The 14,966-nt window shown below is 40.6% G+C and overlaps 1 protein-coding gene across 1 annotated transcript in view; it reads left to right on the plus strand.

The window, feature by feature from the left end:
* Positions 1-14,966, plus strand: part of LOC119483949 (neural cell adhesion molecule 2-like) — a 529,018-nt gene that overhangs the window by 116,034 nt on the left and 398,018 nt on the right. The window contains 1 exon segment of the mRNA XM_037762474.1: positions 4,778-4,905. The gene's annotated coding sequence lies outside the window, so the exon portion shown is untranslated.

The raw sequence follows: 14,966 nt of genomic DNA on the forward strand, positions 1-14,966 counted from the left end.
GTATGTACTCATACATAAATAGTCTCTTTCAATAATCTTTTCTGACCAACTAGAAGCGTATGGCGGTGTCTGTATCTGCAGAGTCCCTGCAGCCCTCTGCCTGAATTTTCTTATTTTGATGTGTTCGAGATGTTTCTTGACATCGACCTCTATGAAAATGTAGCGACCAGGTGCCAGATCGTAAGCACGCACCCAAGAGGCAGCCCTGTCCCTTAAAAGGATGTTCCCACACAACTAAACTGCATTAACAATTACAGTTGGAGGGAAACGTATTTCGTCACGGATTACGTATCACAAATAGTCCGTGGACGGCTGCAGGGAGTGACGTAGTACAACAGGCGACGCGCAGAGCATGTGACGAAGTACATCGACCGACCCTTTCTGATAGTTAAGTGGAATAATAACGTTAATGGTCTAACAATGAGTATAACAAGTGAGAAAGTAGTTTTATTGCGTTTTGTTTTCTTCAATTTAAAACGTTAATCCTGTGTTTAAAACTGCGACCGTTTCCTTCCAAAGGTTAAATGAGAATGCAGTTTAGTTGTATGGAAATGTAATTTTTTAGGAGATGGTTGCAAGAGGAAGCTACAAAAATGCCGGACAAAGGGTCCATAAAACGCAAATATAGCAAGGCAAAACACTTTGGTTTATTTTGGTCTTTAAATACTAAAACCCTCAATTTTTAAAAAGAGAAAAATAAATGTTTGCTCTGAGAAGAACAGAACATGTCGGGGCAGTTTAAATTAGAATCACTTTCGGATTATTTGAACAGCACTCAGACAGACTACATATTTGATAAATGCCTTCCCCCTTCAGTTTTCATAATAAAATGGATTTAGTTCTAAGAGAAGTATTTTGAATTGATTCAGGCACTCTTTTTTAATAGTCACATTCATTGTGGACAAAGTTTTTCAAAGCCTTCTTGATGTGAAATGGGGCTTTAATTAAACAAAAGGCAAAGACACTATAGACTTAAGCTGCTGTATCTCTTCAGTGGTCACAGTCCTCTTGGGTTATTATCACAAACAAGCCAGTTGGAGGAGCTCAGTGGACTGCTTTAATGCATGCAACACATCCGAAGTGCTCAGGTGTGTTAGCTGGCCACATCTGAAATGGAATAAACTAATCTTAAAACCAAATTTCTTATACGAAATGCACAGGAGCTCCTTGGAAAAATAAACCCAAGAGACGACACACAGAATCTCTCCATCCATCCAATCAAGGATAACTTTGTTGAATTTAAGTGAACACCGCTGATCCGCATATAACCCAACAGCTTCCAGTCCAATTAAGAAACACATTAATTACTCATCGCCATATCATTTACCCCGTCACCCTCCTAGTCCGTGTCTGGGAGAACGTCTTGTCACAAACAATTAAGCCAATAAAGATGGAAGTTGATTAAATTAAGGGCAGTGACGCGTCGTTTGTGGCAAAGTCATTACAATCACGCAGCCTGGAGGGTGGACGTTATTGATGGCTGTCTTTTTTTTGGGGTGAGTCAACCACAGTGACTCACAGGAAACGATGACTTACATCTTGGAGAGAGCGATCTTGATTTAGCTTCGAGGAGATGAGGTCGGGCCCAGATTTTAATGCTGCAGCTCACTCCAGTTCACACTGTGAACCATCTGTCTGTCCTGACCTCGTGCCCTTGTGGCATATACGTTCTTTGCATATTTTAGTGTCGAGATTTCATCAACATGTCATTGCCAATTTATTCTTAATATAGTCTTAAGTGTAGAAAATCAGCTATCTTTTTAGTGCATTGCAATTTTGTTCAACGAGTAAATCACCTCTGTATCAAAGAGCAGAAATGTGAAACTTAAAAGCAAGCTACCTCTTTGGCCGATTTTGTGATGAAATAACCCGTGTTGCATCAGGTGTCAATGGCAAAACCCAGTGAAAAAATAATACTTCTTTGATAATACTGATTTCTTGTGTACTTTTTATAAAAATGAACTAGAACCATTCATTTATCTCTTTCTTTAGTAGCAAAATGTGTCATTTTCAACAATATAAACAACATTTTAAATCATTCTCTTAATGGTATGATCTTAATGATTACATTGACTAAAATAATACCTACAATTACATAAAAACTTGACGTCATCCATCCATCCCTGGATCGGCTGGAGCCGATCCCAGCTGACATTGGGCGAAGGCGGAGTACGCCCTGGACTGGTCTCCAGACTATCACAGGGCTGACACAAAGAGACAGACAACCATTCACGCTCACATTAACACCTACGGGACATTTAGAGTCAACAATTAACCTAACCTGCATGTCTTTGGACTGTGGGGGGAAACCTGAGCACCCGGAGTAAACCCACGCAAACACGGGGAGAACATGCAAATAATTGTATTCTTGAAAATATTTTAAAATTGATTGGTCATTTTCTTTTCTTTGTGTTTGGTTGTTTTTTAATCTTCGAGGAGAAGGACATCAAATCAAACACAAATACAAAATGTCAAGGATAACACAAAGATTCATTGATTGCAAAAATACAGGAATCAGGGTTACCAGACAACAACGCACTACAAACAAAGCCACACAATTAATACCTATCGTCAACATCAATCAAACAGCCAATACATTAAATTAAATATAAAATTACATCAACATTTAAACCAGGATGGTAAACTTCTAAATGTCCCATAATTCATAAATATGGTGGACCTGTAAGCCATATTTACTTCTTATTTTTTCCATATTGTATGTTGTAGCCCTCCTGATATAATACATGTGACATGGAAATATATTTTGGTGCATAAAGTTGAAAAAAACTAAATCACTAAATTTCCTTAAACTCCAGCTATGCAAACACAGAGGCCGGGCCATTTTCATAAAATCAGTGATACAAGCATATTCAACCCACATATCAGCTGTATGCACATATTCTTAATTGGAGGCGAGAAGGATTAATGAATGAATTACATGCTTTACTGATCCCTGCTGGGCAATTGAGTTTTTGCTCTGGCCCCCCTCCACAGGAAGGTCAGAGCTCAGGGTCAGCTACTGAAAAACACCCCGGGAGCTAATAGAGCTTCTCTCTAAAAGACAGTAAAGCAGACCGGATCCCTTCCAGCGTGTTGGGCTTAACACTGGGTTCTCTCTAAACACGAAACCATCTCCGAGCACTGACAAGATCAGGATCAGGCAGCAATAAAACCTCAAATATTGCCTAGAGGAACTTCTAATTGAAGAGAAACTGAAGCAGACTTTTGCAAAACTAATGCTGGGTACACACTACACGAGAATGAAGCTGATTTGTCAAGTATTTAATACTCTTATCAACATGGGGGTGGGGCAAATATGCTGCTTCATGTAAATGTATGTATATTTTTATTATTGGAAGTCAATTACCAACACAAAGCAATGGCTAATATTGTCCAGAAACCCTCACAGGTACTGCATTTAGCATAAAACAATATGCTCAAATCATAACATGGCAAACTGCAGCCCAACAGGCAACAACAGCTGTCAGTGTGTCAGTGTGTTGACTTGACTATGACTTGCCCCAAACGGCATGTGACTATCATAAAGTGGGCATGTCTGTAAAGGGGAGACTCGTGGGTACCCATAGAACCCATTTTCATTCACATATCTTGAGGTCAGAGGTCAAGGGACCCCTTTCAAAATGGCCATGACAGTTTTTCCTCGCCAAAATTTGGCGACTATTATTGTTATTTAACGTCCTTCCCGACAAGTTATTATGACATGGTTGGTACCAATGGATTCCTTAGGTTTTGTAGTTTCATATGATGCCATCTTCACTGAGCCCGCGCCAACCTAAAAATTGCAAGTTGCATTAATGCGTTAAAGAAATTAGTGGCGTTAAAACAAATTTGCGTTAATGCGTTATTATCGTGTTGGCTTTGACAGCCCTGGTTAAGAGTGTTTTTTACATCCCCGACCAGCTCAGAAGTCCCTCCTGGCAGCACCAATTTCAAATCACAAATATTAAATGTTCAATATTTAAGATCTGATATTATGAGTGGGGAACCCCGAGGACACAGTCATGTGGGAAAGAATGATAGCCAATTGAGAACCAAGCTGACTGAAGAAGGAAGGACAACAACTGCACTCATGGTGGCCGCAGCTAATGCATGAGCTAATGCATGAGCTAATGCAAATGTGAAGCATAATGTAGTAGTGAGATAGACCTCAGAAATGGAGGTCATTTGTGGCAACAACGCAAGTGTTTATTTAACGTGTCTCCATGACTTCATCCATCCATCCTTTGGGAATTTTCAGTACAAAGTAGTACAAAAACTAACATCACTAATTCTTCCTGCCTGCTATCCACCACGTTTGTTTACACTTGAGTCACATTTGATCACGAGAGATGACGCAAGATATCCGTTTTTTTAGTCGGGACTCTTGTTCATGAATGAATCTGTTAGTGTGTGGTGTGCTGTTTTGGCCAAATCATTGCTCACCACAGACCATAGGAACAAAACTGTTAAGTTGATGTCGTTATGTGTGGGTCCTCTCACATTTTCAATATCTGTTAAGATTTGAAAGATCTTTTAGTGCGGGCCAGCCTTAATAGTGCAGATGTAAATGTAAATGTACCGTTACTTCTTTGCAAAGACTTTAATGAAAATGAACCTTCCTACAGTAAAAGGCAATTTAAAACCGAGGTTTCCACCTCATTAAGGCAGGAACTGAACTCCAGGAAGTGTCAACTGCCTCCTCGGGGTTTTGGTTACCAGGGTTGTCCACAGGTTGCTCAGCAGCATCATGTTTCTGTGTCTCTGTCTGTGTCACCAGGCTAGGGAGCCCCATCTGCTGCCACACTGGGGGGATAAGAAGAAGGATTTATGGCACACAGCTTCTCCAAACTCCATCCCACTTGGGTCTGACTCAGAAAAGATGGTCTTGACAGTGGCAGCCTGCCGGTGAGAATGCATAATCATGAAACTCACACTGTTTTTGCTCCACACATCCTCCTCCTGATTTTGTATTACATCCATACAGATAACACACCTTACCATACGTTTCTTTATATCTCCACTCTGTCACCCATTTAAAAACCACCTCTTTTGCAACATTTTCCATCCTATTCTATAATTACTTGCCTCTGTTCATCCCTTTGGCATGGCCTGTATTATTACTTTTAGTCGTAGTATTAATAACATGGGGGTATTGTGTGACTCTTAAGCCACGTTTCTGACTCTGGCAGGTATCCTCTGTGGCCCAGCTTCCTCTCAGGTGTTTTGCTAGTTTAGAAAAATGTGTTCCCACGCTGTACCTTTCCTGGCAAAAACCACACCCCAGGCCACAAAAGAACTTTTTTTTTTCCAAGTTCCAGTTCTCAAAAAGCCAGTGAATTACAGCCAAGCCCTGCAGGCCAACAGGGAGAAACTTTTCAAAATAAAAAGTCCACCGTCCTTGGAGAGCATAGGCTACTCTCCGAAGGGAGGCTTCTTCTGCTCACATACTGCTTTTTGTGCCACAGTGCATCTTTTCTCCAACTAGGGAGCAGATGTGCTGCTATTTTTGCAGATAGTCTGAGGTTAATAAAACTACAGTATGTCGGCACAGTATTCCAGGAATTAGGTTCATATTGGACGATTTAGCAGGTTACAATTTATGTCCTATGTTAATGTTTAGTAGCCTGACCCGCCAGATGGTTTGTTACACAGAACGAAAACATCTTTTCCATCAACAAAAGCCTTCCGTGCCGTTCTTTGCTCTTCTTTCAGTGAAGAAATACTCCCCACTCCTGATATAACTGATGCTATTGCAGCTACGCTAGCCTCTTCAGGAGCTGCCACTGTTGTTTTGAACGGTCGCATCTCTGTGTCGTCTCACACACCTAAAGCCACGCCTGTAGCTGCCAGTAGCTTCCTACAGGTCACACAAACGCATTACTTGAAGCGTGACAAGATGGATTTTCCTGTGATATGTGATCCCGCAGATTCTCCTGTGATCTCGTGACATCGCGAGAATCAGGCTGCCGGGTCAGAGTAAAATCTTTAGTGAACGAATTGCATTACATTACTTTTCTGTAGGTATAGCTACGAACGGTGCATGAGAACAGCCTGGTTTATGTGCCGTAACAGCTCAGTTCAGTAACCACATACACATTGGCAAGGAACATTTGGTACTGTTGATCTCTTCGTTTTGTTTCATATGTTGACTGTAACCATAATCTGGTTTTATAAATGCAAAGTAGCTGCATATAAGGTTGAGACACGGAGATGAGACATTCCTGGAAGTGAAGTCCTCTCTCAGGGTGTTGTGGCTCATATTTGCAGCAAAGAAACTCAGTCTGTTCTGGACAGAAGTGACATGTGGTGCTGTGGGAGGAGGGTTAAGGCTTCTGAAGCTGCTATTTCTTAGTGCTACCAGTTCCCTTAAGATTTTGGGGATATTTCTTGCCTTTATTTGATGTAGACAGGGAAGCCTGGAAGAGAGAGTGACGGGTATAACATGTAATAAATGCCCAAGGCCAGACTCAGACTAACGTCCACCTGGACACAGGAGCTGAGATATCGGCTTTTCTTATAGCAGAACAAAACATTGATAGAATTGTCTTTCACATAGACTTAGTCAACGCCCCATGGGGCTCAGTTTGGCCATCTCTAAAGTCACTGTATAGCCACGTGTTTTTGACTAGTTATTCGGATATCTTCTTTCAGCCTACCACAGTATACAACGTATTCTCATGTACAGGTAGTTGCAGAAGTTTGGGCAGCCACTTGTTTGGTTAAAAGTGACGAGTAAGACGTTAACCAAGCAGTGAGGGGAAGTGAAAACTTTTCTTATGTCCTTGATAAAACTTTGAGGTAAAATTGAGTTTTCTAACAGCTCTCAGTAGCTCCGAAGTGCATCCACAACACTTAACAGGCTAAAAATGCTCCGTCTATCTATATAAGCTGTGAAAAATAAATGTTTTTTTTCTTTTTCAGGAGACTGAAATGCCTCTAAAATGCTTTCACAACTGCTGGTAATTGCACTAAAATTGTTGTAATGGTGGAATACCAATACACATACAAATAAGAGACTATTGAAAGCTTAGACAAAATGGATAGAAGTGTCCTGAAATAGGTTTTTTACTCCAAGAGAATCGTCATCACTGTCGTCCACAAGGTTCGTCCTTGGAGGATTAGACCAAAATCACTCAGAGATTCAGGTTTTATGTTTTTTTAGTCAGCATACTGTGACATTGAGAAAAAGAAACCCACAAAGGAACACTGTTTAAGTGTCTATGAATGCAGTTGAGCGCGATGTTTGGCTGTGTTTTTAATGGGTGTTGAAGTGGGATTGGAAGAATCTCTAATGGCGCTCTTTGGACTGGCATTTAAAGGTGAATAGTCCGCCTGTCATGGTGGAGAAAGTAGCACCATGAAAAGTACACTGCGTTTTTTTTCCAAGGATAATGAATGGAAATAGTGTTTGTCATTGAGAAAAAATGGCAACACTGATATGTAATTGATGATAAGGTTGCACACTACTGCTAATATGTTACCTTTCAGCTATAGGAGGCCACTGTAGTGTGTCATTGTGTGATATTTATGTGTTTGAATCATAGACTGTATATAACAAGTGGACGTAGTCACCGTGATGTCACCCATTGGTTTGTGGACTGCCGTTTTGAAGCCTCAAGTTCGGCATTTTGCCCGTCGCCATCTTGTTTTTTTGCAACCAGAAGTGACACGAGAGGGTGGAGCGAAGTACAACCGAACGCTGAAATTTTAGACGACTTTCATTCCTGAACTGAAAACAATCTGTGAAAGGGTTTAAGACAAAAACACAGACAACTCCCAGGCCGGACAACGCCGTGGTAGCGACCTGTTATCACAAGGTAGCCCCGCCCTAAAGCATCCTCTGCTTTATGGTCTATTGGGTTAAATTGATTGTTGATTGAATGATCTCAAGGGGTGGTCAGAACTCTCAATATAATGGACATGGTCATGCACCAGATTACAAAATATATAAATATAGTATTTATCTCGTCTGGTCCTCCAGACCCAGTCGAAATCACTTTAATATGATTATAACACCTTACTTTCATTCTGGTGCCTGCCACTTAATAAAGTTCCTGAAGCACTTACATAGAAAACTAATTTCAACTAATAACCTTCTTAATTATTAAATTGACTACTCTGCATTGGTCTTTTGATAGTCCACAGCCTTTACCACAGCTTATTCTTTTACTCCCATTAATTTTTGTCAATTATCAATTTTGCGTTAATTGGCCTTTATGTGTCGCATCAAGTTGGTAACCCCATGGGAACCTGACGTCCAGCTAGTTGGTTCCATGTAAAAATGTGATTAAATTTACCCCCCGACGGTCAGGTTTCTTCTGTTCTCTGTGCCGTTAAATTCACAGCATGATGGAGATACACTGAACAACAACTGCCATCCCATATCAAACATAGTTCCTTGCCATTAACTCATCACATCCTCTCCACGGACGCCCACCCCCCTCCTCCTTCCTGAGTCGCCATGCTTGTAATAAAGATTGTGTCACTCTGTGGCTTGATACGCTTGTCTGAGTCTATCAAGGTCCAGGTTCCTTAGGGAGAAATGAAAAAGGATTGCAGAAGCAGATCTATACAAGCCGGGTAAAATGAGATTGAGAGCTCTTTTCCTTTTTGTGTCGAGATGTTTTGAACTGATGTTCCCCCTTTCTAACAGCATAATGACATAAGCGCTACAAATTCATAGGCATTTGTAGATAAATGGAGGGAGTCATTGAGGAGATTTTAGGCCTGATTATTATAAATTAGGATTCTTGAGAAGTGCGTGGGCATATTTTTAGAAGGTTCATTTGAAATCCAATAAATGTATTCAAATTAAAAGCTGTTGAAATTAAAAATGAAGGGGAGGAATTCTTATAACACTTATAAAACCTTGCACTTCTGATAGATCTGCATACAAGTAGATAGTTTTTATGTGCTTGACCTCCTCTTCTCACCACACGCCCACAAAATCCACTCTGAGACAAAGTTTGCCCCGAGGTTACTTGCCTCATTGGCTACAGGCTAATAGCAATGACCTCCGCCACAATGAAAGCATTTAAGTGTCTTGTACTTTCCTAACTCAAATGCTTCAGTCTTCAACCTTGACACTAGCTTGCTTTGAATGAGCATAATACAGTCAGCATACGCCTAAACTTTGTTGAACTTTATCTACTTTCTCTCCACATTTTCCATCCTCCGAAATGGAGAGAATGACAGCGATAACAGAGATTTTAAACTGCACCAGGTTGTTCACAATGACAAAAAAATCTGTCAAAAAAAGGCTTGTATTTGTCTCGCAAAGGATGACAGATCAGTAAAAAATACCCTGTGGCTGTGTTGCATTATGGTCTACTGAGGCAGCTGTCGGTATAAATGGGTGCTTCTGAGATGGATTTCTCCCCTCATGAATATTGGTGCAAAGAAAGATGCCCCTGCTCTTTATTCTGATGAGCTGGTGTCAGGGCCTGCCATTTATCTGTGATGTTTCAGATAGCTGAGGGCCTTTTTTCTGCCTTAAACTTCAGTTACAAGCCTGAAAGGTCTTGATGTGATGTCAATGTTGTCCACAGCTAACAGAAATTCAGAGAAACGCACCACCAATCAACTCAGCTATATGCTCAACTGGTCCTCTAAAAACAACAGGGGTGTGGACTTGAGTCACATAACTTCGTGTCAAGTCATGAATTTGATGAGTTCATACTCGCAACTTGAGTTTGACTCTAACATGAATAACTCAGGACCATTTGATATAAATCTTTGACATAAGTGTCTGAAATTATGGTAATTGTGTCACAGGAATAACATAATGTACTGTACCAGGAACACAACATTATTTTGCTTTTAAATGTTGAAATGTTTTTAATTTGAATTGAAAGTTAAAAAGCATCCATTATCCATATAGACTTAGTAAATTAGGGAGGCAGAAATGGAATATAATATTAATAAGTATGTTTTCTTTTGTGTATAATCTCCTTATAATAAGAACTGTTGTCTTTTTGTTACTTAAAATGAGTCTGCCATGTTGCACCGCCATGTTCCTACAGTAGTTCTCCAGTATGGACAAATCAAACTTTTCTTGCTTGGGCCGGAGTCGATAATGTTGCTCCCTCCCGTCGCTGCCCTTCTCTCTCTCTCTTGCTTCACCACTCACTTCCCATGTACATGCTCCAAATGACTCCCGTGTGCCAACCGAGTTGATTGTTCGTTAGGTCCAAACAACATAACAATGGCAAGTAAACTTAACTTGTTCTTTCCAAGTATTAGCACTAAGTTAAAGGTGCTGAATTAGAAATTCCGAACATTTATAGCAGCAAAGAACTATTTTCTATGAAAAGATATAGAGGAGTAATGTCTACCTGAGCATAGAATGAAGTCACTCTACCTCTGTGTGTGTTGTAATCTGAGCTTCTCTGTGCTTTGTTGACATAGCCGGGCCGGCCGTGTGTGCTTTTAGTGCATATGAGTCCCAGTGTGTGCCCCACTGGCTAGCTAATGGGCACCACTCTGCACCGCTCTCATACGCCGGTTACAGCTGATAACGCCGTCCCGACCCACTGTGTCCTCCATTTCCCCCCAGGTTAACACTGTTAGCTGTCAGCACTGTTGCCATTGTTTGCACTGTTGGCACAGTTAGCTACTAGCCGCTGGCCCAGCCAGCGCCTTGTTGAGAGCTGTGTGAAGGCATCCCTCAATCATAGATATGCTCTTAGTTTCAAATTTAGCACCTTTAACTGAGTAGTTTTGTTTATACAATTTAAGAAACTTATTGCCTTAGAAAAATGAAGTTAGCACAACAAATAATTGGTCAGCAGGATCCCTTTTGATTTTATTAAACGAAATGCGATTCACAATACAATTTAGGCTTGTGTTTGTATGGAAACAAACAAAATGATTCAATGAAAACAAACCTACTTTGACACCTTTAAAATAAATCTAACCATAAATAGATCCATGGCATTATCATCGCCACCAATATTCAATCACACTAAACTTCCCAAGCTAATCCATTTTTTAGGCATTCACAGAAATGTTACCAAAGATTAAACCATACTGTGAAAGAACTAAAGAATGATTGGTTTGACATGATCATAAAATCATCTTTCTAATACAAAGCGGTCCATTAGACGGACAAGGGGGATGTGACAGTTACCAGTTGGACAAGAGAATATCATACAGGAGGTGATGTTACACTGTCTAATGCAATGGATGTTCACCTGGACACCGACGTGCAGAAACACCCTCAGGCAGCTGTCGGGAGTGAGAGAATTGTCATAGCAACTACTGAAAATAGACAAGAAAACAGTTTTTATTTCTAACCTTTTAGTCCATGAACAGAATAACAATTTAGCAATTCATTTATTTATTACTTTTATTCTCTTTTAAACTGCATATTTGTTCAAATAATTCTTAATTCCTTGTTGTTATCTAAGAGAAAATGAGGTATTTCTTAATAATACCTATTTCTCTGTTTGCACAAGAGGCCCTGTGACCTTGTCCTTCCTCTGAGACACCGTCAACATGTCTTCTCATGTACTGCATGAGGCGGCTGTTGCATGTGGGATCCTACTTGTTTGATGTGTAGAAGTTTTTTCTCTTATTGCATCACGGGGTCAGCTACACCATGAGACACCTGAGCTATTTCAGATTCGGTGTTATTGTATACACGGTGGAAACTAAAGGGAGCTTCTCCCAGTGCTGCTGGAATTCATCACAAAGCTCCTTTGAGCCTGCTAAATATGGTGTTTCTTTGACACTATAACAGCAACAATAACAGCGCACATTAGGGATTTTGCAGCATCATACTATAGAAGGTATTGTACCTACATGGACTGTCAACATTGTGACAGTAAAAATATTCTTTTCCCTCACAGTAGTTTTTTCACGAGAGGCTTGCTGTTGCTTCGTTAGTACACAAAGCAGCGAGGGAGATAGACAGTCATCCATTCGTAACTGCTTATCCATAACCGGGGGGGGCGGGGGGGGGGACATTGGGCGAAGGCGGGGTACACCCTGGACATGTGACACGGGCAATTTACAGTCAACAATTAACCTAACCTGCATGTCTTTGGACTGTAGGGGGAAACCGGAGCACCCGGAGTAAACCCACGCTAACACAAGGAGAACATACAAACTCCACACAGAAGGGAACCTGCGACCCTCTTGCTGTGAGGCGACACCAATGCACCACGGTGCAGCCCGGGAGGTAGACAGCCCTTTTAAAATAGACTTAAGACAGCTGGGGAAGGGGAGAGAAATTGCAAATCCATCTCTTCACTCTTTTCATTATCTAACATCATGACGAGGTGAGAGCACCCATGGGAAGTGGCAGCAGATATAGCTGCGGGTATCAATAATTCATGCGTTCATATAGTGGACAAATACGTGCTCACGATTGTCAGGCAGTTAGATAAAATGTAACTGAAATGGAGGGGGAAAAGAGCCAGAAGCAATCTGCAATGGCCCGGTGATGGTTATTCATTTGTGGTTAATTGTGCTAATTCTGGAAGAGGCTAAGATATGCCTCTGCAGACCGATGAAATTAATGTGTGGAGGAAGAGGGCCTCTGTTGTTTAAGAAATTAATTACAAACGTTTAATGAAAAGGAAATATTCCCATTTGCATTTTCATGGCTTTGAATATCCAATGACTCTCACGTTGATGTAGATTGACAGGTCTTTTTTTTCCTTACGCGCTAATGGGAATTGCCTTTTAACTGACATATTTAATCGTACCATTGATTTTGGACGCCACTTTTGAATAGCATTTATCCATATTTCCCATCATTTCGCCTCCCATATTCTCACCCCGAACATCGCTGCCGTTCTTGTGCCATTGTTCAGCAATGCTATTCCTGCAGCGACTGGACTTCTGTTTGAACCCAGAGGGCATTTCCAAGCATCCAGGACGTTCCAATGATGCCACAAATTTATGAAGATGTTGTTTTGAGAGCTGTTTTGACCCCAACATGATGGCAAAAACGCCCCGAGGATACCTCGTAATGGATTGCACGATTCGTCCGCGAAACAACGCAACATCAGTCAATACCCGAGAGGGGAACAAGACGGGGGTGTGAGGACTCTCATTTTGATTAGGAGTGCCTCATTCCGCTCTCTTGTTTTGTTCAAGGCCTGAGGTCTGAGTTTTAAAAGCGCGGGACCTTCAATGATCTTCAACAGTTGTTTTTTAACAAGCAATGACAAACAACATCATCTCCTTTCCCCTTCCTCTGCTCTCCGGGCTTTTATCTTTGCTCAGCCTTTGAACCAGGCCTTGAGGCAGCCGCATTGAATAGACATCGCCCCGAGGACGCCTAACTCCAGATAGAATACCCTCTAATTCTTGGTATCTCCCTCTTACAAAACAGCTGAGTGGCCATAGGGAGGGGAAATACTGATATTACATCTCTCCCTATTAATCACTTTCCAGTTTTGAAAACTAGACTTTGTGGCAAGGTTTCCATTTTTAGTTTCAGACGAAAAAATGTGCCAATCAGTGGGGGAAAATACATTTGCTCGAGAACTGTACTTAAGTACAATTATGAGGACTATTTTCATTTTATACTACTTTATACTTCTCCACTACATTTCAAAGGGCAATATTGTACTTCTCAAGCTGCTAGGAGGCCCATATCTTTCCAGCATTTTCAGATTTAGATTTCACATAAAAAAAACATATGATAAGCTTCTGAAATACCAACAGACCCACCTGTCCACAAGAAGATAGTGCGTCTGTCATGTTTTGCCTCGCCGAGGAATATTACACGCGTATATGAAGGTGCCAGCAGGGGGAAACAAAACCACGTCATGGTTGGGCTAAAATAAGAAAATAAACTAATTAAAATAAGTACGTAAACTAAGTTCTAGGGATGGGTCATGATTTTCGATTTTTCGAATAGTGGTTAAATTATAAAAAATCAAATAGTTTATGCGACTAATCGTCCCATCTTAATCGCAATTGCAATATCGGTCAAAATAATTTGCAATTATATATTTTTTCTAAATCGTGCAGCCCTAATTAATACGTCTTTTCGTGTCGCAGAACTTAGTTTTTTCTCTAACCTCTGGACAGTCTACCTAACTGTATATAGTAGTTAAAACCAGCTACAGCAGTAAAATCCTTCTTTTGGGGGGAGCTCAACCTGTTTTTCATCATTATTTTAAAGGACGAAATCAGTTAAGATGTTCTTCTTGGTCTCACCTCTGTGAGATCAAACTTCCCCTCTGTGCTTTTTTGTCTTTTTAAGTGATTTATCCAGTGAACCAGCAGCGATCAGCAGAAGATGAGAGGGCTGCTGGTCTTTATCAAGAGTCATGTGGTGGGGCAGAAAGAGGGACTCCAAAACTGAAGTATTTGCATTGAAATGATGAATGAAGCAATGTTAATTGGTTCTATCTCCATTGCGCTGTTTCATCAAAGAAGAGAGTAACTTTTAAATGAACATGAATCACTCTAAAAGTTCACCACATTCACCTCCTGAGCTTAAGTAGTTTGTCCGTTAAAGACAAATCACCAAAGAGTTTATGTACTCTGATGGAGGCAGAGCCAAACAAACCTCAATGCCCTGACTAACATAAATCAAACGCTCTGCACAAAGGGGCACGGAGACAGTTAGTTCATTAGCTGGAAGTTGCCAATGACACGGTACTTGCCAGCATCCTCACCTGTGTTGGTTTATTCCTCTCTGATTCATCAAGGCTAAATATTTAAAGGAGCACTTCCACATATTGGAAACTAGCTTATTTCCTTTCTTTCGAGGAGTTAAATGAGAAAATGTATGTTAAAATGTAGAGCTGCAACGATTAATCGATTATTTGTCAACTATGAAATTAATCTCCAAATATTTTGAGAATTTTTTTAAGAAAAAAAAGTCTAAATTCTATGCTCCAGCTTCTTAAATGTGAATATTTTCTGCTTTCTTTACTCCTCTATGATATTCTGAATATCTTTGAGTTGTGGACAAAACAAGACATTTGAGGACATCATCTTGG

Source organism: Sebastes umbrosus, chromosome 24 (assembly GCF_015220745.1).
Source record: "Sebastes umbrosus isolate fSebUmb1 chromosome 24, fSebUmb1.pri, whole genome shotgun sequence".
Taxonomy (NCBI): Eukaryota; Metazoa; Chordata; class Actinopteri; order Perciformes; family Sebastidae; genus Sebastes; species Sebastes umbrosus.